The 25,475-nt window shown below is 37.6% G+C and overlaps 1 long non-coding RNA gene across 1 annotated transcript in view; it reads right to left on the bottom strand.

Annotated features, from left to right (window-relative positions):
- The window catches only part of LOC123623049, a 30,015-nt gene extending 7,610 nt beyond the window's left edge, over positions 1–22,405 (bottom strand). Inside the window, exons 1-2 of the long non-coding RNA XR_006729767.1 lie at positions 22,359–22,405; positions 12,408–12,515 (exon numbers count right to left, since the gene is read on the bottom strand). This is a non-coding gene — a long non-coding RNA (uncharacterized LOC123623049). The remainder of the gene's footprint in view (positions 1–12,407; positions 12,516–22,358) is intronic.
- Between the last annotated feature and the right edge of the window lie 3,070 nt (positions 22,406–25,475).

The raw sequence follows: 25,475 nt of genomic DNA, 5'->3' as shown, positions 1-25,475 counted from the left end.
AATTTAAACCTGGAGGAGTATTATATTTCTTCCCACAGACTTAACCCCTTCTGCAAAAGGAGTAACATCTTGTCTTTCAAAAGACTGCATTAATTTCTGATATCTTCTAGGTAATATAGTAATTCTATTATAACTGCACATGAATTTTATTTTTAAAACTGGGAAATGAAATAATTAAGTTCTTGCCTAAAGACTTGAGAACATCCTGCATAGATTAGTGAAGCCCAGGGGAGTGAAGCCACTATGAATGCACACATGCATAACAACTGTTGATGGAAACAAAGCTAATCCACTTAGTTTAAAAGTGCCAAGTGGTAAGAATGAGTGAGTATAGAGATACCTGGATAAAGTTAGCTAAAAATATTATAAATTGTTCAAGAATTTAGGTTTTAGAAGAAATTTTATATTTCAAACAATGATCCCTTAACAAACCATATTTCTTTAAATATCCCCAATATTAATCAATAGCCAAGGCTAAGGATGATACTGGTTCTGGTCATACGTAGGATGAAGGAGTGTTATGCTACCTCGATACAACTACACTACTGAAATAAATGCAAGAACATTTAGAAGATATGAGGAGAAAAAGCTGCATTTGTACTTACGGTGGAGCTACCCTAGAGGTGCTCTCTGTATCACATTTGGAATGTTATCTATTAGCCAATCAGTGGGTCATTATGTTACTATTATAATACTAATAGTAAATTACTCAAGAAGCGACTAATAATATAATAAGACTTTAAATGAACTTATAGGTCTACTATTTTTGGCTTTGGCTAAATTGAGACTCTTCTTCCTCAATTAACCAGTGTTTCTTTTGAGAAGAACATTTCAGGATACCAAGAGACAGAGACTCATTTTGATGGTTTGAGAAGTGGCAATTCCGGTAACTTTGAGATGTTACTACATCTGCTCCAGGCCACCCTCCCACCACTCAAAGGGTGGGCATTTCCCTCAACACATCTCAGTTTTATGAAGAAGACCAGATGACCACATTATATCATACATATAATACTTTCATGAAAATGAAGAAAAACTATTTTTGGAGGACAGAAACGTTGTATAGAAATGAATGAGAAAGAGATTTGCATAAGTAAATATTTATTGAAAATTTCTGGCCAAATTATGACTAGTACATTTTTTTAAATTTTAATGTCATGCCTAACATAGCCTACACCCAATTGTATCACATTGTTATTTCTTTTCTTTTATATGATATTAAATGATCATTTGTGAGAATATCTAACTCACAGTTTATAACCATTAATAGAAATTTGTTTTCCTCACCCTTAACTTTCTCATTTCTATAATGAAATTTTCGGAAACAGCTTCATATGACTAAAAGAACATATCTGCAGTTCAGGGCAAATTATAGGCCATTATTTATCTACTGGAGAAAGAAAAAATGAAGAATGTTATATATTGACCTTATAATGCAGAGTAGCTAGAATATTAAGAAGTAACCTCTGAACTTAATTTATTGATAAGAGTTAAAAGAGTTTAGTAGATGTGGAATGTATACAGAAATCAGGGCTTAAAAGAGTTTTGCAATCTGATAAAATTAAATACATTTCTTTTGTTGAGTGGGCAGAATCATGAATTAGTTGGTTGAGTGTGTCCATATTATAACTTTTCTTCAATAGGAAGTTTTTGGAGGTTGGGTTGGAAGTTAATGAAATTTGGTTTGGAGATTAGTCTTAAAAATTGTAGAGGTCAGCTGGAATTCCTCAGCAGATTCTGCAGTAATGGGAAATTCTGCCATTCCTCTTGATTTCCTGCCTCACAGGGTTGATAAGCATCTCAGTTTGACAGCAGGTGCAGTTGGGGCAGGGAAGTTGGGCCTATCTGATTATTTCCTGGGGTGCCCAGTTCTTTCCACTTAGCTCCCTGCTGCCTCATGCTGAAGCAGTTTGCACAGATGCATTCGCCTGTGGGCTGCGGGTCGCTGCTGAGACATTCTCTGCTAAAGCCCATGAGTAGTCTCATTCCAGCTGAGCACCAGAGACAGGTTACAATGGAATATTTTCCCTCTCCACCATTTGTGGAATATATTTTGTTTTGTCTTGCTTTGTTTTCCCATCTGACTGATTTGCAGGGATGAAATTATCAAAATGCTTTTGCACAGAAAATAGTTTATTATCCTGGTTTCTATGGACGGGACTCCTACCTATCTCATGGATGTACTCATTCAGTTAATATTTTATAACGTGACAGTGTGCTGTGTATGACAGGCACTGAGACCACAGTATGTCATATTCTGTGCAATAATGGTCTATGTTGCATGGGTATTCTGGGAAGAGACATGAGTGAGGCATCTTAAACTAGAGAATGAAATGTAAAGAAAGAACCAGATCTTTGGATTCTTGTGCAGTAACACTTAGAATTTGATTTTGATAGCATCTCATTTTACAATTTCTTTTTTTAATTTATTCTCCCCCAGCAAATTTAAAATATTATTATAATTAAAATATATGTAATCATTATGGTCACTCTTAGATCACTGAACGAGTCACATGTATTATATCTGACACTATGTCAGCCCAGAACTCTATTATTTCATGTATCTTATATGTACATGTGTGTGTGTATATATATATATATAGTGGAATACTATAAGACATAAACATGAAATAATAGAAAAAATATATATATTTTTTACAAGTTTGGCCACATCTTTCTCTCTTAAATACTCTCTCGTTCTTCCCCTACTTCTTCAGCCTCTCCACCTCCGCTTTCTCTTTAGGATTGTATTTTTCTATTCACTGTGGATGTTTTATTTGAAGTTCCTCAGTGCTTTTATAGCCTACTTGTCACCTACTGCTACTTCTTCAGTAATCACATACGTTACCATTTCTCCATCTCATACTCCTCTTCTGAATTCTAAAGACACGTATCTGTTTGTAAAATGTAAATTTTTCCTTACATGCTTCATGAACATCTCAGACTTAATATGCCCAAAACAAATTCCTCATCTTCCACCTAACTTAGCCATCTTATCATGCCCCCTCTATCCTGGTAAATTCCCACCTACTCCCTTGCCTAAGCAAGAAATTTGGAAGCCACTGTGGATTTGTTTTCTCCCCCTTCATTGCCCATGTGAGGTCAATTATCAAATCCTGACAACTCAAGGTCTTACTTACCAATTGTTCCCACTTTTCTGCATGCCCTCTCTCTAATGTAAACAAATCACCGTTACCTCCAACAGAACCACATAACCACCTCTTGACTGATCTCAGATCCTTACTTCATACTGTGAGCAGGGAGACTTATCTTAAACACGTATATAGTGTAATTCCTCCCATTGAAAACCCTTCAATATTTCCCATTGCTCTAAATGTAAGTCCAAAATATTTAACTTGGCCTTCTGTGATCTGGTGCCCACCTATTTATCCAACCATTTTCTTCTCAAACTCATTGGTCTAGCCATTCTAAAGTTCTTGTAGCTCTTCTTCACATTTAGCCATTATCTTCCTAACTTTTAGGAGAATATTAATTAAATTACTAGATATATTGGAACCCTATACCTTAACTGCTTTATTCACTATAACTCTAATGAATTAATTAATGAAAAAATATTGATTGCCTATACTGCATTAGGCACTTGCATGTGGTATGAAGCAAGCACCCATTTGTCTTCTTGTTCCACACCCAGAAAACAGGGAACAGAGGCAGCAGGTTAACTGTTGCTTTCCTAACAAGCTCACAGTTGAGTTGCAGATCTGATTCTACTTTCCACTTTCTTTATTAACCCTGTACTCTTGACTGTTTAGTAGCTCTTCCATCTTAGTCTTCCTTAATGCCTTCCCAAGTCGGCATTTGGGTGACCTTTGTCCTCTCTCTGATCTCTTAATTTTCATGTGAACTTTTTTGACAGTGATCATAGTCTACCAGTTTTTATTTAAAATTCTACATGCCTTTTCTCACAATCTAGATTGTATACTTCTTCAATTTACTTTCATGCAACTATTTTAGCATATATTTTATTTCACACTCTTTGCTAGATGCAGAAGATAAATTCATTAGGGCGGATAAAATGAGTAAGAATAAATATGTTTGTCACAATCCTCCTTCTTTCATGAAATGTATTATCTACTTCAGGATACAAGCAGGGAAGAAAGGCAATCAGAGAACTATGTGGAATGGTCCTGGCAGTTGAAATTCAGTATGTGGAGTGACATTTAGAAGAAACAAACATAACCAGAAATGTAGGATTGTGGATGTCTTTACAGGAGAAGTGGTGCCTTAGTGGGACCTGAGAAATGAAATGTCTAGGTAAAAAAACATCCAGTTTGGAAATCAATAGTTTGATAAAATTGGGAGACAGCTTGAAATTTGCTGCTGAGAAGGGAAGAGAATGGTGGCTCATGACTTTAAAAAAAAATGCCAAGTTGGAGACCATGGATTGGTAGCTGTATCAATGTGTATGTTGACAAGGGTGCTCCCTTTAGGAAGGAACACAGAGACTTAGAGCAGGTATTCCTCAAATTTGGTTACTGATCGTTAGTTGATTGTGTTGAGTTCTTTAAAGGTTACGATCCCTTGTAGCCTCTTAGACCACATGCTTAACATCTAACTCGCTTCTGAATTATTTAGCAGTCTTAAGTCACAATTATACTAAAAACAATCTCTTTAAGTTACACAGCTATCTTCTGATTGCAAAGTGCTTTTAGTCCATTAGCTACCTAATTTCCTGAAATGTGAAAGATGTTTGTTTCTGTATGATTAGAATAACACAATTTGTTGGAGTTTAATACTGCCAGGAATTCATGATATCCATGTGAGTCTCAAAATTTGTGTGAACAGTGTATTCACTCTCAAAACTAATGAAGCCATAAAGCAAACAGTATGGATACATTATTGATTAATGATTATACAGCTTATGTAAAAATGCATGGCATCTATTTTCAATCCAAGACTAGTAATCCACAGAATCACATTCCTAAAATATATTACTTACAGTGCTCTGAAAAAACTGTCACTAAATGAACATATTAATGCAGGTATTTGGCCCTTCAACCTACTGTTGCATCTTTGAGAAACAATTTTAAATAAAGAGGAAAAGCACATTCCTAATAATTCTTGTCTCTGTCTTGTCAGCTAATTATATACTTGAAAATTAAGGAATATTTTATAATATATTCTACTAATAAAATGAGTCTGAAATTCACATAGCATTTATAGAATTTTATTCAGAAGAATATATCATGGCCTACTTTCAAACTACCAAACTGTTGGGATGGTATTTGGATTTAAACATGAACAGGCCAAAAGGCATGGGAAATACTAAAATTGAGTCATGTAAATATTCCGTTTCATTGGATGGAAAAGATAGAATTATTGTCTATTCATAATACAGAAAGTTACAGAAGCTCTACAGAAGCTGTGATATTTAAAGAAAAATAGATAAAATCTCAAAACACAATTTTGATTGGATTTCTTAAGCTCTTGGAAGTCAAGTGCCTTACCATTTTAATTAAACAAAGAAATTTTAACATATTGAACTGAACTCTATTTGCCTACTCAGGGAAGATTTTAGGATGCTAGATTCACTAAATTACGCTGGTTAACCCTCTTCTCCCTCATATATATTTAAAGTATACGTGGGTAATCTGCCAGGGGATATTCTAACAGTGAGAAGAATTTTTCCACCTTACAAGCAATGTATTTGATATTCAATTTTGTTCATAAAAATTTGAATCTCTAGTTTGATGCATCCAAAGGAATGGAAATGTAGATGCTTTAGGTGATGCTACTGCCTCTGTTAGAGCATTTGGTTATTTCTCGATAGATTTTCAACATCCTGTGCACATCCTTGATTGCCCAATACATTAGCCAAGGTCAGAAAGATCATATGATTTTATAAAGATCAAAGAGGAGAGTCTGAAACCCCACACTTTTGAAAGTAAAAAAAAAACCAAAAACTCTCCACTATATATTTTAGCATAAAATGTATATGGCACACACTAACTGAAAAATATTATGGCAAAGTTAATCTACTTAGAAGTAATTTGCCCTTTAGGGCAGAAAGGACAAGTGCATCTTCCAGCAGGAAGGCGGCGCAGTTAGAAACCTCCAAGGGGAAGAAATTAAACAAATTGGATAGAGAGAATCCATATGATAGGTAGGAGAAAGAGAAAATGGAGAAATTTCATGAGAAATTAACCTTCTGCCTTTGAGGTTATTCTTTGTATTGAAATTCAGTTGTTTTAAAGAGTCTTTATTACTAAAGACATGATGATTTTCTCATAGCCGAGGGGGGAAGTTCAACTACTGTACCAATGTAATAGTCCATTTTAAATCATTTTTGTATAAAGATTGAGTTGTATTGAATGGATTTGTCACACTCAGAATGAAACTGGTGCAAATGAAATTCCTGTTAAGGGGCATTAACTTTACTATTTTCTCATTTGCTATAAATGCCTCATAAGTACCAAGATTTGGGACAGACTGTAACTTATTATGAATCAAGTAGAGAAGGAAAGAGCTTCCTGATTGGTTTGAAAGCAAGTAGGTTTTCTTTTTTTTTTTTTTTTTAGTTTATGGTCTAGAGAAAAGAAAAAAAAATCAGGCTCCCTGTAGTTTTCTAGGGTTAATTAGATGCCACTGGTTTGTTGTTTTAACTGATTTGTTTGCTAGATCCCACCATCCAATATATTTTAATGAGTTTCTTTATGTCAACCCCATTTTCCAGCCATTAACCATCCACGTGCTAATCACACAATTATCTTGTCATTCATTTTATAAGACATTCTGTGAAAACCCATAGTCTCCTTATGGAATTCAGGGGATACAATTATATTCAGATCATAAACGTCGTTTTATTGAAAGTTTCATGAATAACTTGAGTAAAGAAATAACAGCCAAAATAGGAACTATCATTCTACATAAATAAAGGCAGTATTTAAAAATTATTGAAACTTTTAAAAAATGTATTATTTTCATGGCTTTTGGAGATTCTGAAAGGGTGAGTTGTGAGCAATTCTAAGCGATGCATTTCAACAGTTGTCCAATGTAAATTTCTTAGATTCTGATCATTAAACTCTCATTCTTATTAGTTAAGAAGATCATTCTACAATATTAATACCTAAACTTAACATACTATTTTAATGAAATATTCCCTCTGTTAAGGCCTTCGCAAAATTTTGAACAAATTGTGAAGATGAAGAGACCAGGCCTTCATACACAAACAAGGAGTCTTTGCTAATTTTTACCCACCCTGAGGAAAACTCTTGCCCTGCTTCTCCAGTTGCTCTGACAAAGAGGGAGAAAGTCCTGCCACATTAGGAGCGGCCACAGCTTGCTTCCTTGGGGTGGATTTCTCTTTGGATCAAAGACTAGTGCACTGTCTAAAATATCCTGGCCACGCCCATTTTTAAACATAGCTTTTGCCACCTGCAGTCACCGGAAGGATGGGCCAAGGTGGTCAGCCTGGAACACTGGACAGTGTTCTCCATTTCCTAAAACAGGGGTCTGCTCTGGCTTCAGGGACATCACCACCTGCTGTATTTCCTTTATTTGTCCGAAATTCATTTCATAGTCCTTTCCCAAAGTCTTTCTCCTCTGACCTTCCGTTCTTCAGAGTTCTCTGCTTGACCATCTCTTCTTGTCAGTTAACTCTCAGGTCTTCTCGGGGCTTCCAACACGACTTCCAGGCTGCCTGCCAGTCAGCCCTGAGCAGATGTTTTTTCCGATGCCAGCTGGCCATCTCAGGCATCTCAGACTCATCCTGTTCATAACGAAACTCAGAACTTCAACCTCATTACACCTGTGTTTTCTTCTGATTTCCACCTTCATGCAGAAACCCATCATTCATTGAGTTCCCTGAAACGTGTCTCTCCTATTCCTATAGCCCTGTGGTGAGTGACGAGCAATAGAATGGCAGTTTGCTCGTATAACAAGGCATTGGAGTAGCTCTTTGTTAAGTTCCTGTCCCACCTCCCATGTCTGCGGCTTCCTCCTAAAGGACGGAGACGGCCGCATAGGTCCTGGTTCCGCACGGAGCCTGGGCAGGAGGCGGTAAGGTCTGAAGGGCACAGCTGCCCTTTATTGGAAGCTATAAACAGCTTTTCTGTCATATATTATTGGTGATGATTATGTCATATGGTCCCTGCTTGCTGCAAAGGAACCTTGGGAGTTGAATATTTTAGCTCTCGAGCCTCCACAGTAGAAGTGGAGGGATTGTGAAGGCAACCTGCCAAGTCTCCGTACTTTATGCCAAGCCTCTAATTTACTGTGGATTATTCTAGACTTTCTAAAGGCTCTGATTTGAGTCATTCCTTTTCCCAGATGTCGTGTGCATTCGTACTCTCAACTGTTGTGGGAGTGCTCCCTCCATGCAAACCTGATGAACTGTTTCAAGTCCAAATTCCTTAACAAGACACGTGAGGTTCTCCAAGACCTGACTGAAGAGTCCAGCTCCAGGCCAAAAAGCCGACGTGTGACGTTTCAGGCCCCACCATGGGAACTGCGAAGGCCCTACCTGGCGGCCTTCCACGGAAGCTGCCTTCCCCACACCAGGCGTGGTGCACGGCCGGCGTCGGGGTCTGCAGCGGCTGCCCTTACAGACCCAGGTGGCTCATCCAGAGTCTCCGTATCAGGGGTCGTGGCTGAGGCTTGTTAGGTCTGGCAGAGGGTAGACAAACAGGTGATAAGGAAGTGGCTAACGGAGGAGAGCGGGAACCAAATTGCAGCTAGGAACCAAATTGCGGCTAGGAACTGTTCCCTGGTGGGAACGTACATAGTAAAAAGCTCCCAGTGACCCTTAACTGATCTAGAGCTCATTACCATCTAATTAGCATAACATGGGTGGAGCCTCATGGAGGATTCTGGGGAAGACGCATGCGCATAAAGGGAAACTGGTACGTACCCAATGTATGTAACGTGTCATGTGATCCATTTCTCCTTGCTGAAAAATTTTCAAAAATGTATACTGAAGTAATTTTAAAGTAAAATATTAAGTAGTATAACTCGTACACAGAAAGGACAAAACATAAGAATGTAAGGAATGTAATACATATTTTTCAGTGTTATGGAGACAGTACGCGTTATCATATACTTTGTTGCCATATTGTCTGAGAAAGTGCCCACGAGTGAGGCGCAGACATACCATCAGGGCGTGAATGCAACAGAAGGCCTTGCGATCTCTGGTCGGAATTAAGCGTAAGTGGCATATAATGACCATCAGATACTGAAATCGTTCATTCATTCTCTGCCAATTACACCTAGAGGCCTTTTTGGCTGATATGAGGCATAATAAAACTAAATGTTACTTACACATTGTTCTTACACATACATTCTTCTATTAAATGGCTTTTAAATGTGAGTCTCATGGAAAGTTCAATTTTATGATATATTTTATTTGACTGATAATTCTTATTTGAATTTTCCCATTTCAACTTTAACAAAGCCCTTTGAACCCACAGGCTTTCCTCCAAAGGACACTTCACCCCTTTTAAACATAAAAATTACTTCTACTCCGGGAAGATAAAATACACATGCTTTCCCTTATTTTTCCCACTAAGCACAACTAAAAACTCTGGATGTTATATATACTTGCATTTTTAAAAACATGAGAAAACTCCTAAAGGTGGAAAAAAGAAGGCAGGTGAGCACAGGAGCCCTGGATCCAAGTGGCTGCTTAACAGTGAGCTGCCTGGCTTTCTTCCTGCCTGACAGACACGGCAACTGGAGCTGAAGCTTGTGAAAACCTGGAAACACCACAGGGCACAGGCAATACATGCCCAACAAAAGGAACAGGAAAAAGCAGCCTTGCTAGACAGAACATTTTGAGACAAAAATGCTCTGTTCCAGCCAAACACCACATAAAAGCCTGTGGGCCCGCCCACACCCACACCAGCCAAGCCTGAGGGTAGAACCTAGGTGTCTAGCCATGATGAGGAGCGCAGCCCTCGGACTGTGTGGTGTCAGATGAGGACACCCAGCAGTAGCAAGGCCACCTCCCTCAAAAGCCATCATCAGAGACCACGCGGGGAGCAGTGAAGAGGCACTCTTACCTCTCCCAGCCAGGAATTCATCAGTGGACACCTACTGAGGGCCAGAAATTCTTTCCCCCAGCAGTATTGAGTCACCCGCTCCACCGTTGTTAATAGAAGACAAATGGGGAAACTAAACTTCTACCCCCAGGTGACAGTAAGAGGGTAGAGCTCACCCTGCCCCTATGAAGCAGTCAGAGGAACCCAGCTAAAATAACCAATTTAAATACGACCCAGAGATCCATAACATAATGACCAAAATATTCAGATTTCAATTGAAATAACTTGTCATAACAAGAACCACAGAAGTCCCAAAGAAAATGAAGGAAGACAATAGATGACAACACTGGGAAGACAGAGATGTCAAAATTTCAGACTTTAAAATGGACACTATAAAAATGCTTGAATAAGCAACTATGAGCACACTAAAACACATGGAAAATAAAATTGCAGATTTAAGCCGTATCGTGTTGTACATTAAATGACAATGGTCTAAATACCATTAAAAGACAGAGATTGGCAGACTCAAAAGCATGACCCAAATATATGCCAAGAAATACCCTTCAAATATAATTAAGGCAGGTTAACAATAATAAGATGGAAAAAGATATATCACGCAAACACCAGTTAAAAGAAAACAGGTATGGCTCTATTAATATCAAATAAAGTAGATAACAGAGCAAAGATAATTACTAAATTCATAGACATTATATACTAATTAAAGTTTCAATTCACTAAGAAAACTGCAATCAGATGTATATACACTAAATATATTGTAAGCAAAATATCTGAAGCAAAAACTCATAAAGCTAAAAGTTACATTTAAAAAAATTATAGTAGAAGCCTTCAATACTTCTTTCTCAACATCTGGTAGAAAGACTAGACAGAAAATTAGAAAGAATACAGTAGAACTCAACAACACCATTTGCCAGCCATATGTAATGGGCATTTTAAAACACTCCACACAACAGCAAGATTCACCTTCGTCTCAAGAGTCCATGGCACAGAAACCAAGTAGGTAATATCCCAGGCCATAAAAATAATCCCAAAAATGTAAAATAATTGAAATTATACAGAGTGTTATTTGATCACAATGTGACCAAACTAGAAATTAAAAACATAAAAATAACAAAAATGTCTCCAGTTGAAAACTAAACTCCACACTTCTAAATAAGCTACAGATCAGAGAAAAGGTCTCAAGGGAAATTAAAAGAAATACATTGGACTAATGAAAATGAAAATTCCGCATAGCAATACTTGTGAGGCACAGCTACAGGAGTGTGGGATGGAGATTTATAGTGCTAAGAGCAAACATTAGAAAAGAGAAAAAGGTTCACACCAATAATCTAAGTTACCACCTCAAGGAAAACAAACTCAAAACAAACAGAAGGAATGAAATAATAAAGATACCAGCAGCAATCAATGAAATTGAGAATAGAGAAACAATAGAGAAAAATCAATGAAGAGTTAGTCTTCTGAAAAGATCAATAAAACTTCTTGCAAGAATGATAAAGAAAAAGAGAAGATGCAAATTACTAATATCAAAAACCAGGGCTGTCACTACCAGCTCTGCAGATATCAAAAGGATAATATGAGAAAACTACAAACCACTCTGCAATATACTTTGTTGCCATATTGTCTGAGAAAGTGCCCACGAGTGAGGCGCAGACATACCATCAGGGCGTGAATGCAACAGAAGGCCTTGCGATCTCTGGTCGGAATTAAGCGTAAGTGGCATATAATGACCACTATAATGTGATAAGTGTTTCACAATGTATACATATATGCAGTAAAAATAAAAATAAACAGTAAAAAGCTACTGCTGTGTTGGAATAACTAGTAGAAATGTTGACAAGTCAAGAGCTTCTTTTTCTTGGAAAAAAAAAAGAGAACACATTGTTTTCAGTGGTTTTTAAAAATTTTTCGGCTGTTTTTTTTCCTGTGCTTCTTTCACTATAACACACTAGCAGCCTAAATTGATTAGTATTTTTGCTAATACTTCTTTCACGGTTTCCTTTGGTGAGTGTTTCTAGTCACTGCTTTTATACTCGCTATGGCTGTGCTCATTGCCCCATGATGGTTTTCATTTTATTTTTCACATACAGCTCTTTATGTGGCTGTCAGTAAGTAGTGGTAGACCTGGGTTCAAGCACATCCAAATAGCTCTCACACTGCCACAAAAAATAGTGTTCTACATCACTTAAAATAAAAGTTGTCAAAGCACAGTAACCCAAAACAGAGCTGATTTATTTTTTCACTTTCAACTTCTAGGAAGTATCCCTCAAAACTTTGGAGAATAGAGTAGACCTTTCAAAAAAAAGTTTTTTTTCTAAACTTTTCTAAATTCTCTTTTTTTCAGAAATTTTGGTCCTGATACTATGAGTCCTTATCAGCAGCACCAAGAGTTTAACTCACCATTTCTCTCAAGAGAGTGGAGACTCCAAGTGTACATGGACTCTCGCTGCCAGTCATGATTTTCCAGAATGCTTGAGTGGTCCTATCAGCTTTTACTGTAGACTTTTGCTGCACATGAAACAAAAAGATATTTTTTAACATAGAATGTGAGATACCACTGCTTTATAAATATGTAGGTTTTATTGAATTATTTGGCAGTGTCTCTTTTGGCAAGTATTTCATCCAAAAAAATAAAAAATCTGACACCAAGGTTCAGCAACCTTTCAAATCTGGGTTTCCAGCCACCATCCTCCTGCGTCGCTGGAAACTGGGGTGAGGGTATGAGTAGTGCTCCTGAGAGTGTGTGGGTAGCAGGCTCATCGGGAACTGCAGCAACAGCAATCATAGCTGTGGCGACAGAAATGATCAATGATTTGCCCTCAGGCATAATGCCACTGATAATTGATTCCAAGTTACCATTGAGAAAGAGTGTTGATTTCTGTATTGTATAATACGTCCTTTAGAAGGTCACAGTATTAAACTTTTACAATCTGTTTTTTATGATCTTAATGTTAAGCATGTCATGCTTCTCAGTAATGCCAGCTTTTTAATTTATTTTTATAGGAATCCTTTTTCTGCCACACCAAAAGATGCAGGCATGGACATAAAAAGTTCACATTTAGATGTATAAAGTCTAACTCTAGAACCATGTCTAAAATGACATAGCCTCAGAGCTTCATTGTTTTCAATTTTCACTAGTATCTGCCCTTTGCAAAGACTAATGATACTTAGAAAACATTATCCTTGCTATCAGAAAATGTCCAAGTGTTACTAAAATAAATCCTTTCCTAACCATTTATTGGTGTTAATTTTACCCTCCTTTCCTTTCTAATTATTTTTATAGGTTGTTTCCCTTGTTAATTTAGGTGATGGGAGTCCTTTGTTCACTATAGCAGAGTCGTCAATACGGTGAGAATGAGTCTGTATCTAATCAATGTCTACTAGAAGCATGCTAGATGTAATATTGCTGCATATTCTGGTGCAATAGATTTCCACAGGCTTGCACTTTTGCTAAATTTTCTTCTTTTCCTGTTTTTGAATAGCATAATTGCTCAGAAAATTTAATAGAAGTGAAACACATATGGTACCACCAATCAGGGGTGTCAAGAGAAAGAGTCCCATAGATTTTATCACTTTATTGTTTGCAGAGATTCTAATAAGGATGCTGTTCATTATGGCACAGTATGCCCATGGACATCCCCCAGGAAATATATACTCACTTTTAGAATCACTAAGTGTTATGCTTATCCTGAACAATTACCTTGTTTTTAACCTTCTGGAATTTATTAATGAAATAAATGGCTTGTTCTCTGATATAACTGGCTAAGTTTCCACTGCATTATCTGCCCAAAAGCTGCAAGACAAACACATGGTCCAACTAAAACAGGGATTCTCTAGCTTTGACTATAGATTAGAAACACTTCTGAAATTTAAAAAAATCTAATGTGGTGAAGAGCCCCCCTTGGGGGCCAATCAATGAGACTTTCAGCAGGGAGGGACCCGGATATCTGTATTTTTAAGCTACTTAAATCATTTTAATTAGCAACTACAGTTGAGATGCACTGACATCAGCCGAGCTATCCATGATCAAGAGTAGTTTTTAGTTAAATACTTGTGCCTCTCTGTGTCTCCACTTCTGTTTTGCCATTGATTTTAATGTACCTTCTTGTAGTTTATATATTCTTACAAGCTGTCTTGCATAATTTTCATAATCCAATAAATAATACATCATTATTGATCTGAGCAGAGAAAAGTATGCTCCAGAAGAAATTTGGCTTTGGATCTTGAATTAGGAATACAAAATACAATATTCTCTATGCTACCTTATCTGTTGACAAATTAATTTAGAAGATAAATGATTACACATTTATTTGAATTTGTGTGTTATTTTTTTCATGCTGGGTAATATCTATAAAATGTAAAATATAAACAATAGATGTTATAGGGTGCTTCTAATAAAGATTATATTTATAGAATGTAACAAAATTGAATTAAGACAAAAATATCTTGCACTTAATAATTGGTACAAATAAAGCAACAGAGCTCAAAAAACTGGTAATCTCAATTATTTATAATTCCCTTATACAAATATTTTTGATATTGTATAAAGCCACAAATGTACATGCTTCACCCCAAATGGTAATCACAAAATCAATAATGCTGCAACCCAAGAGAATGTAAAATTGATGAGGACAGAATATTAGCCCCCAAACTTAAAAATAGTGTTTGGCATACAGATGCTTAATAAATATTTGTTAAGTGTATGAACACATATAATCCATATATGAGAAAATATAAACACAATAAGCAATTCTTATTTTTTACTCACATATACACGTGCATGTAAATATTTATGCTTATCTAAGTATCTTTGTGTATATACATACATAGAAACACAGAATGAAAAAGGATATTCGGTCAAATTGGAAAGAAATGTAATACATTTCAAAGTGCTTGATTATACAACAGGAAAGAAAAGGAGAAAATATGTGTTCCTCTTTTCATAGGTCTCAAACTGACCATTTATTCTGTTTTCAAAGAATAAGGGGAAAAATCCTGTATGACAGAGTGTGAATTACACTGTATAACTTAGAATTTTAGCATAAAAAGTCAAGGTAAAATAGTTGAAGGATTATATCCATCCACTGATGATGTTTTTAAAAGAATATTTGCACGAGAGGGGGTAGAGAAATATGGAGATTCTATTTTAGGCTAAAAGCCCATTTTATATTCAACTGCCACTTCATAAAGGGGCCTTGCGTCAGTAAAGCAGAAAACATTTGGAATTGGTTACATTTCACTCCTAATGGACCTGGATGCCAAACATTTTTCACTCGGTACTTGGGACCATTCCAAAAGAATGATTTAGGCCAGTTTCACTTCAAATGAAATTTTGCCCTTGCTTAACTCAACTGCTTGGCGAATTTTAAAGAACGGGCTTCCAAAACAGAAAAAGAAAACAAAATGAGAAGAAACAGAGATGAGAGCATCTGAGTCCTTTTATTTTTACAGTGTTTAATTGAAGGGCCCTTTTATGGAGAACTCTGACGTTTAACCTGTTACCCTTGTTGTGTTTGACGGAGATGCCGAGAACATGAAATCTGAGATCAGACAAAGCTTACTCCGGTCCACTGTCAACTCAACCCTGTTTTGTCTGTCACCGAGTTTTATGCATGTCCTCAGAGAATCCAAAATTCATAGGAAAGCTTGTCATAAATAGTGAAGGTGCATTATTGGGATCAAGTGCTAACCGTGCTTTCTGTCCTAATTAGAGAGCTGGGTAAATCCCTTCTTCTTCCTAGTCAAAGTCAATGGCTTTTGTGCTAATCCATAAGTAGTGGTGAAAAGGAACATTTTGCTAGGGAGTGAGTTAACTGTGCTTCCAGAGACCTCACCATCTTTAGGGACATGGTCTTCCTTCACCAAGCCTATCCTCAAAGAGAACAGCCACTGTTTCTGCTGGTGAAGCCATGGCCTCCAGAAGATTACATGGCTTTGTTGGTGTGGTGGTCTAGGTCAACAAGTGTGTGGTGAGGAAGGTGGTAGCAGCTGCCATAAGGCATTGGAAGGCTCGATGCCCACGCCAGCAGGTCAGTATCAAATGCCCACCCAAGAGCCCCGCCATAGCCCAGACACAGGGCTCACCTGTCAATATTGCATAACTAGTTGCAGATTCCTGGCAAATGTCCTTTTCTTCCAGCAACATGCAGGCCTCTTATGCTGTCCCAGTTCTGGGAATATCTTCTATGGGAAATGTGCATCTCTGAGTTTATCTCCCCATTGTGGCAAACTACAGTAATTTGTTGTTTAGTCTGGTCAGTATAAAGCTAATTTAACTTGCCAGAGGGAAGAATAAAACTATAATTAGACTTTATACTTCCACAAATGATTTCTCTTCAATATAAACTTAGGGTAACACAATATATTCAATGGATGTGTGGAAGGGAAGGATTTTAGAGATGGCACATAATCTTAGACTGGGTCCCTTTCCTGATACATAATGTGTTTAATTTTTACCAGGAGGGCAGAAGCCCAGATATAGGAGATGGATGGCACAAGGTCCCAAACTAGTTTCTGACACCGCCAGGACGAAAGCTCTGACTGTTAAGTAAGTGAGTTTATTGTCTCCTCTTTGGCAGATGCTGCAGTGCTGGAAACCCCACCTCATTAAAGCAAAACTGACGCTTCTTAATTAGAACTTTACTTCATTTTTTTCTTTTGTATAATGTAATATCTCTAGAAAACCTTTTGATAGACTTGGAAGAAATTATAAACTCAATCTTTTGGGGGTGGACTGTATTTCTAATGTCTTTGGGGGTGTGGCACTGACAGCAAAAACAGAAACAAGGCTGAGAGCTGCTGAAATCCATCTCAATTGGCTCTCATAAACACATAGAACTCACCCAAAGAAAGTTACAAAAACAAATCTTTCCAGGAAATAGTGTTTGTGGAATAATCAAAATTAAAGATGTCAACTGTTGGTTATAGAATTTGAAAGATTTGCCATGCATTTAAATGGTGATTGGAAAATACACTGAAGTTTTGAAACAATCCCCAAGTCTGGTTTATTAAGCAACACTCAGAGATGACTCCTAAAGAGGTACAAGGGGATCAGTCACACACACTGAAACATTTTAAAGCAGGTAGCATCAACAGAATCCAATACTGCAGTTAAGAGGCCTAGTGTGGTTTGAAACATGCTGTGAAAATGGCATCATTTGCATATCACTTTTTAAATATCAAGAACTCAACAGTGTTTCTCATCCACATTAAGACCTTTGTGGCACAGAAGCAGTGAGGGAAATAATATCGTTTTGTTACAAATAGGAGGAAATTGCTTTCGAAATCTGTCATTTGCAAAGTATAGTAACATTTGAAAGAGGACTCTTCAGTAGCATCACGAACAAAGACTGCTCAGTAAAAAGCACCCAGTGTCATCATTGATCTGCCCAGAAATAGGGAGATGTGACAATTGAGAGTATATTGGGAAGGAAAACAATGGAAGCTCAACTGGAGGTAAAGTGGGGGGCAGTGGGGAGACTGATAAGACAGACTGGAAGGTCAAACGGCCGGTGAACTCTCTACTGGATGTTCTGTTTAACTTTTAATTTTTAGATAAAAATATGGGATTTCATGGCTAGTTAAATAAAACCTAGAAGGGTCAAATGCCTTTTGTTAGAAGTATGCAATTTTGCTTTTGTTGTGACCCTAGCAATCTATAGCTAAGTCTACAATAGACCCACATGGGGCTGAATTCAGCATCAAAGCAGCCTCATTTCTCAGTTTTCTGGAGCTATGAATTGAGTCATAGTGTCGGGAAGACCAACAGCCTAGTTATTAATATCAAGTGGAAACTGGACATCAGTGCAGGCACCGAGTTCCAGAACCTCCCAAGACCTCCCTGATGCCAGTGCTGTGCTTGCTGGTGTTTCATTCTCAATAACTGTGGCTAATTTGCCCAGTTACACAGTCTCACGGGTCAGGTCCACCTTCAGACCAGGGCTCTGTTCTAGACCCCAAGACACCATAGCACCTTACTTAGTACTCAATATTTCTCTTCCTCAAAGGGCTAAATCACTTTCCCACCATCCTGGTACCATCTAGAACCTACTTTCCTACCAATACATATCAACTTTGCCTGACCACAACTTGGAATCCCTTTACATCATATTTTATTGGGTTGACATTCTGGTAACCAAGTCTATTGGCCTGAATCATTACTTGGAACGACACTGTCACTTCCTGGATCAGCCTCCCTAGGGAAGTAACTTTCAGAATGATGTGGGTGGAGGCCAGGGCCTTTTAAAAATGCAGACTTCTGGAAATTGCTATAGTGTATTCTGATCAGTAGGTCAGATACTCTGCCCAGAACTCTAGAGTTTTAACAAACAGTGCGATGTTTCTAATGCATGTACCACCATTATTAAATACCATGCTAGAGAATTACATCTTCTCTACACTGAGTTCATTTGTCCTATCTGGGATTGTATTTTAATACCGGATGTGAATATGCCTCAAGGCTGTGAAAATTACATATTGAAGCAATGGTTTTGTGTGTGTGTGTTTTGTTTTTGCTTTTTTTTTTTTTTTTTTGCTTTTTTTTTTTGGTAACAGTTTTCTGATAACAGTAGATAATTTTTGTGTTTGTTTTCTTTGGTATTCAAAAATAAGACATAATGGTCAAACATGAATTCTGGAGCCAGATTACCTCATTTTGAATCAAAGTTTCCCAAAATACTGGTTTTAGAACCTCTGACAAGTTAGAGCTTTAATTTTATCATTTTGTTTTCAAATAGAAAAATCTTTAAATTTTTTATCCCAGCTTCTTGCAAATGGACTCTACCAACAATCTATTTCCTGACCTTTTGTAAGTATAATTTATTCCCAGGTTAATGGTCACAATAAGTCCAAAGATTAATCTAAAACATATCTAAAATGCACACAACACACAGTGATAATACTTTCTTTAAGTTCCATATAAATCAATGAGAAATATGCCAACACTACAGTAGAAAAATGGGCAACATACGAACAAATAATACATATAAAAACAGCAAAGGACCAGTAAACACATGAAAATATTCTGTTGCTTTTGAAGTAAAAGATGTAAATTAGAACAGCAGTAAAACATCAATGTGATTAAAAAGCCTAATACCCATGTTAGCACAAACGCGGGAGAATGGGCTTTCCCTGGTATCCCGACGGCAAAGCTGTGGATCAATGCAAACTTCATGGACAGCAGTTGCTAACACCATGAAGCAGTAGATGTTCAAACTTTTTGACCCCAAAATACCAATTTTACGAATACATCTTAAGGCAATGATAAGAAATAACTATAATGATTTATATCAAAGGAAGTTTATCCCTACATTTTATGAACAGAAAATCATAACCTAAATGTCTCATAGCAGAAAATTGGTCACATAAACCATGGTAAAATCAGAGAAGTGAGAATTTAGAAGACTATGTAATATGTAGTAACAAGGACAAACGTTCAAGTAACAATAATGTAATGCAGTTTAGGATTCTATTTTTAAAGTGTCTGTATAGGTGTTCATGTTATTAGTACCATTTCTAGGTGGAGAAATTATAGGATGTTTTCTTCTTCCTCATACTTTTTAGAATTTCATAATATGCATTTTAATAACTGAGGAGCTCATCCATGCATATTTATTCTGAGAAATGGGTTGTGATAGTAAGAATTTTGGAGGCTTTAGGTTTCTCTCTCAACACTTATTTTAATAAAACCATAATGTAATTGCTATAGCATTTATCTTATATTAAAGACATATTAAAGAAGATGTTTAAGGTGATCAAAATATATAGCCTTCACCTAACTGAGGAAGAATAAATTGTACTCCTACAGAGCAGTGCCACATATAAAAATGGAAAGTGTGCTGCCAGCCTGAGGGAGTGGTGCTGTACACGAGAGTTTGTGCTGGACAGCCATGGAGTTAGACTCAGAGGAAATCATAGCATTAGCATAAATGGCCTTCTATTGCAAAACTGGATATAAATTAGTAATATTTTTATAAAGTAACTGTTTAACCTTGTTTCACAAAAACTCTTTTAGTACCTACAAAATTAATCTCCTGGCATTGAGTATCTGTTAGAGATAAAAATCCTTTTACCTAGTATGCCTACAGTTTGTGCTGTTTTGCTTTGGTATTCACTGAGTTTCACGATCTATCACTAATAACATGGACCAAGAGGTTGATAATAATAAACACATACCTTTGGACTATGTCATTCTTCTGAGAAACATTTGAATGCTTCATAATATATATTAGTTGCTTAGTCGAAAATATTCAGGTTTTCAAAAATATTTTGTACCTCCATAAAATCAGATGATGCATTTTTGCAAGTAATAGGTGTTAGAACTCACAACCCCTTAATTCACTCATGTATACTAGTGTAGGCATAATAGTGCTTACATGACATAGCATTACATATAATCATATATGGAAAGCTGGACAATATCTCTCCACCAATTTTACAAGAATTATCAACTCTTTTGAAGCCATTTAATTGGCATTTTATAACATTGTTATACTTCCCAAGCTATAAAACTGCCCACTAAAATATATTAAAAATTATCCTTGTGGAGAATTTGAGTCTCAGTTCTACTATGCTGGTGGAAGAAGGGCTTTTCATGAACCAAAGAAGGATAATTCTATATGTTTATTAAGGGTAAGGCTCTCTCTTACATACATACACACACACACACACGTATAGTAGGCAGTAATACCCTAAGGTACTGAAAAGTATAACTTCTGCATCACTTCTCTTTTCAGTATGGAGTAGCGTGTCAGCTAGACATGGAGGCACATGATTTGCCCAATGCAAGCAGCCTCTCCTTTAAAAGCCCATGATGCCTGTTAGTTGGGGAGATGGATTTGAGGCAGCTTCTCCCATTCTCCTGGCAAGACATTTGTCGGTATTAAAAATTCCTTTCTTTCAACAAGACGTCTATCATATTAAAAATTTCTTTCTTCCTTGGCAATCCTATTGTCTCAATAATTGGATCATTGTGCAATGAGCAACCAGATCTAGACCAAAACCCCCTTGCAGTTTGGACAACAGCCTGGATGCATTTCTTCTAGACAGCAGTCAGACAATGAGTGGATGGGGAAGAAAGGGGATGCCATGATTTTACAATCTGTGATGACATTGTCTACCCGAGTGTGGTGGGATGTAGGGGGTGGGGAGAAAAAGGAGGTCTGGGCCAGCATACACATGGGAGATTCAGTATCACTGTCCCAGAGGACACAAGCCCCTAATGGGATCATGTGTTCCACAGATCACATCACAGTGCATTTGACTGAGAGAGCTTTTGTTCAACAAAAGGTCATGGTTCTACCTAAGTAGGAAAATTCAAAGTTCTATTTCATTATAAGGCATGAAATACGATAATTGCTTAGAGAAATTCATGGTACGTTTTTATTATTATTACTTCTGCAGCCTACTGGTGCTCTTTGATTCATGAGGCAATTGCAATAGTGAGAAAGAAAGTTGCCCTTGTTTCTGGTTATGCTGAATGATATTATACCTAACAATTAAATGGCAGAATCAACTGTCATAATAAAAAGAAATAGCCATTATTAGTTCTTAAAATTTCTTTGTGTGTATTTTCCATCATGACCAAATAGCTGAGACACGTACAATTTTAATGCAAAGCTATTCACGTAGGTAAAGACTACACCTTAAAAATTATTGTGGCTTAATGAACTGGCTTATATATTATAAATGCTAATGTTATTGTTTGACTAGAAGATTTCTGTTTCAGTTGTTTCTATTTTGATCAAAAAGCATTTATTCTGAGTATGTAGTTATATAGTAGTGATTTATAAATATTATATATTTTACGGTGAAGTGGATTTTATTCAAGTGGAATGTTATGTTTCTCAAATATTTCAGAGTGATTTTTTAAAAAAATTTGTGAACAAAACATTATATCCAACCCAGTGAACTATTTTTTTATTCTACTGTATAAATGACCTCAGATAATCTCCTTGGTCTTCCAGGCCAAGTTATTTACAGAGCATTCTTTTAATCCTCATAAGTCTTAGCCATTTCTTTCTAAGTCATCAATGATATGAAACTAGATAGTCCACACACCATTTCTTGAAAACAGCATATGATACAAATTCTGGCAATTAAATGTTTTTACCCTTCTACATGTGTCACTTTATAGAGGAAGAGAGTTTTCTTGGTCTGTGTGTGTGTGTGTGTGTGTGTGTGTGTATTTATGTATGAGAGAGAACAAGAAAAAGAAAGAGAGAGGAAAAAAAGAGAGAAAGGTGGGGGAGAAACTATTTGCTTTAGAAGTGATATTTAACATGAAAAATTAGGGAACTCAACACATATTCAATTCATACTTTCTTCCAAAGGAAATTTAAGAGTTGACTATACCGGTGACTTGATACTCAGGCTTCTCTACTACTGGGCACCTTCAGTCCCTTCATTCTTGACCTTGTTGAGAAGTGATTATATAAATCATCTGGAACACAAAACCAAAGTATCTTTGCAGGGCAGATACAGAAAAGAGAAGGTATAAAATACCAGTGCACGCTTTTCCTTTTTTTCTTTTTCTTTCATTGTAAAACACTTGTCCCCTTAAGCAAAGCAAGTCTTAGGTTGAGGGAATATTATTATTCTTGTTTCCTAAATGAGGGTGTCCAGAGCCATTGAACAATTTTCCCAAGGCCACACAGCTAGGAAGTAGTGGACACAGGATTCAAGCCAGTGTATTCTGAGGCTAGAACCATTGCTTAAATATTCATCAGACCCAACATAGCTACTCTTTTATTTTCTCAATATTCCTTTTTCTGGGAACATTTACTCTTGCTTCCCAGACCCATTCTTTGCCCTTCACTAGTTACCTGCTCCCATGCACGTAGTGTGTCTCTTTCCAATTTACCTCTGGTAGCCATTGTCAATACATAGATACATTCACAAAAGTAGAATGATATTTATCCTATGTTTTTTCTCTACGTTGTTTTTAAGATTTAGTCATGTTGATTAATCCTGATTTCATTAGGTCTTTTTGGCTAGTGTCTGATATTCTGTTGTATGATTATTATAACACATTTTATCCTTTCATTCCCAACTAAACAGTGGTGCAGTAAGGCATTCTTATAGTATCTATTTGGATATACTTGCAAAAGTTTTTTCAAGAGGAATTACCTAGATGTGGAATTGTCTATTTACAGGGCTTGTAGAATTTCAGGGGTGGTATCAATAGCAGTGATACCAATTTAGGGATATATGATCCAGAGAAAAAGAGAAAACAAGGACAGCTCCAAATGGTTGACCTGTTGACTGGAAGGATGTGGCAGGCAGTGGAGCAAGTGTGTGTGTGTGTGTGTGTGTGTGTGTGTGTGTGTGTGTGTGTGTGTGTGTGTGTGTGTGTGTGTGTGTGTGCGCGCGCGCGCGCGCGCGCATGCTTGTGTATCTGTGTGTGTGTGTGTGTGTGTTTGGGTTGGGGGCATGTCAGAAGATCATTTGTTAAAATGCTAAACTTAAGATCATCTGTAAATATCCAAACTAAGATTTTGAGAAATACATACAAGTGGGGTGTTCAGGAGAGGTCTCGACAGGAAGTATGAGTTCTGGAGTCTTTGGTACATGGAAGACTTTAAAACTCTGAGATGCAAGATGAATCCCAAGGGAGTGTGTTCAGGGAGGGACAGACCTGGGCTCCTCAATTTTGGGAAAGCAGCTCCCTCCACACCGCTCCTCCTTGTGTTCCCACAGGCAGGAGCAGGTTATGCTGCCTCCTCCCTCTGCCCTGACGTGCTCTCTGGACATTCCCACAGCAGCAGCCACCTCCCTCACGTCAATGAGGTTCACCTGCTGCCTAGCTCACACTTGGACCACCCCTGCCTCCATCACGATCCTTCTTGCTGCTCTGCTTCCTAGTTGTCACAGCACGTGCACTTTCTGGCATACTGTGTGATTTATTTTTACATCACATCTGTTGCTCACTGTCTGTCCCTGGCTGGTGGGAGGTAAGCCACCCAGAGCAGGGATTGCCTGTGGTCTTCCAGTACCACCATGACTGGGACACAGCGAGAGCTCAACAGATACTTGTAGGATAAGTTGAAAAAGGAATGAACGTGACCAGCAAGTGGCAAAAGGCCAGTTTCCACTCTGCCTTATCCTTGACAATTAGGGCAGAACAGTGGAGACTTTCAAGTGACAGAAGGAGCTACAACTTTTGTTTACCCTTTCACCCTTACCAACTTCAGCCAGAGACTTGTTTACCCTTTCACCCTTACCAACTTCAGCCAGAGATGCAGTGGGGTCTGTTGACTCACCTTAGGATAACTTAGTCTCACTTCTTTATTTTGACAGCAAAAAGGTCACCCAGACCAGGCTACAGAATCTGGTAAGGACTTTAAGACTAGTGAAAATGATGATGCAGATTACGTATCATTTTGTTGGCACCAACTCATCCAAAAACCAGAAGACACTGGCGGGGGGGGGGGGTGCTGAGGCAGGAGGATTTTCTCGAGCCCAGGAGTTCAAGGTTGCGGTGAGCAATGATCGTGCCACTGCATTCCAGCCAGAACTACAAAGCAAGACCCTATCTCAAAAAAAAAAAAAAAAAAAAAAAAAGCCCCAATAAACAAAAACCAGAAGAGGTACAAAGAACATGCACTTAATAAGAACCCAAGGAGGCAGATGGATCCAGCTCTCTTCAGGGCTCTTCTAGTTCCTCGTGGGTGCACACCTTAAATTCCAGTGGTCAACGTGGCCCTCGTTGGGTGAGGAACCTGCAAAAGCAGAGTGCAGCTTTTGGTCTTATGGCCCTTTAAACAATTAGGTCTGTGCAGGAGCCACCCCAAAACCACAAGTTCTACTGACTGGAATTGTGAGTATTCCTTTTCAAGCCATGTCATGTTCCTTCCTGAGGTGTCAGGGCTTCCTTGGGCTTGGCCCTGACTTACTGCGCAGGCTGAAACCCCTGCCAGGAAGCGGCACCACGTGGCCCAAGGCTGAGCCTAAGAGAGGCACATCGCCTCTGGGTGTGGGAAGTCTGGGTAACTCACTAAATCCCTCCATATCTGCATGCAGAAATCTTCTGTCTACCTTCTCCTGTAGACTCAAAGGACTTTTCTCTTATCTCCCCCCTGAATAGAGATTAAATTTCATCCATTATTTGCACATAGCAGTATTTTGTCCAGAGTAGGCATTAAATCTTTGCTGATTGAATAGTTGGAACAAAGACATAGAGAAATACATCCAGGTCATTTCATGACTTCACCAACAGTCACTTATTCTCAATTAATTCTGGCCTTCGTTATAATTTCCTGTGGACATAACGACTGCCACTCAAACCCTTCCTTTTCATTACATTAGCACATGCCAAAGAAAAATTTTAACACAGAAGTCTGCTAGAATAGGGCTTGAATTTAGAATATTATCTTGGCTGCATGTGACTTGGCAGGACTGATAAAAAGAATTAAAGAAAGTCATGATTGTTTTTCTGTAAGAACTATTAAAGTCCTATTCTAGCCATTTTCT

This window comes from Lemur catta, chromosome 18, assembly GCF_020740605.2.
Source record: "Lemur catta isolate mLemCat1 chromosome 18, mLemCat1.pri, whole genome shotgun sequence".
Taxonomy (NCBI): domain Eukaryota; kingdom Metazoa; phylum Chordata; class Mammalia; order Primates; family Lemuridae; genus Lemur; species Lemur catta.
This window is presented reverse-complemented; position numbering and strand designations above follow the sequence as displayed.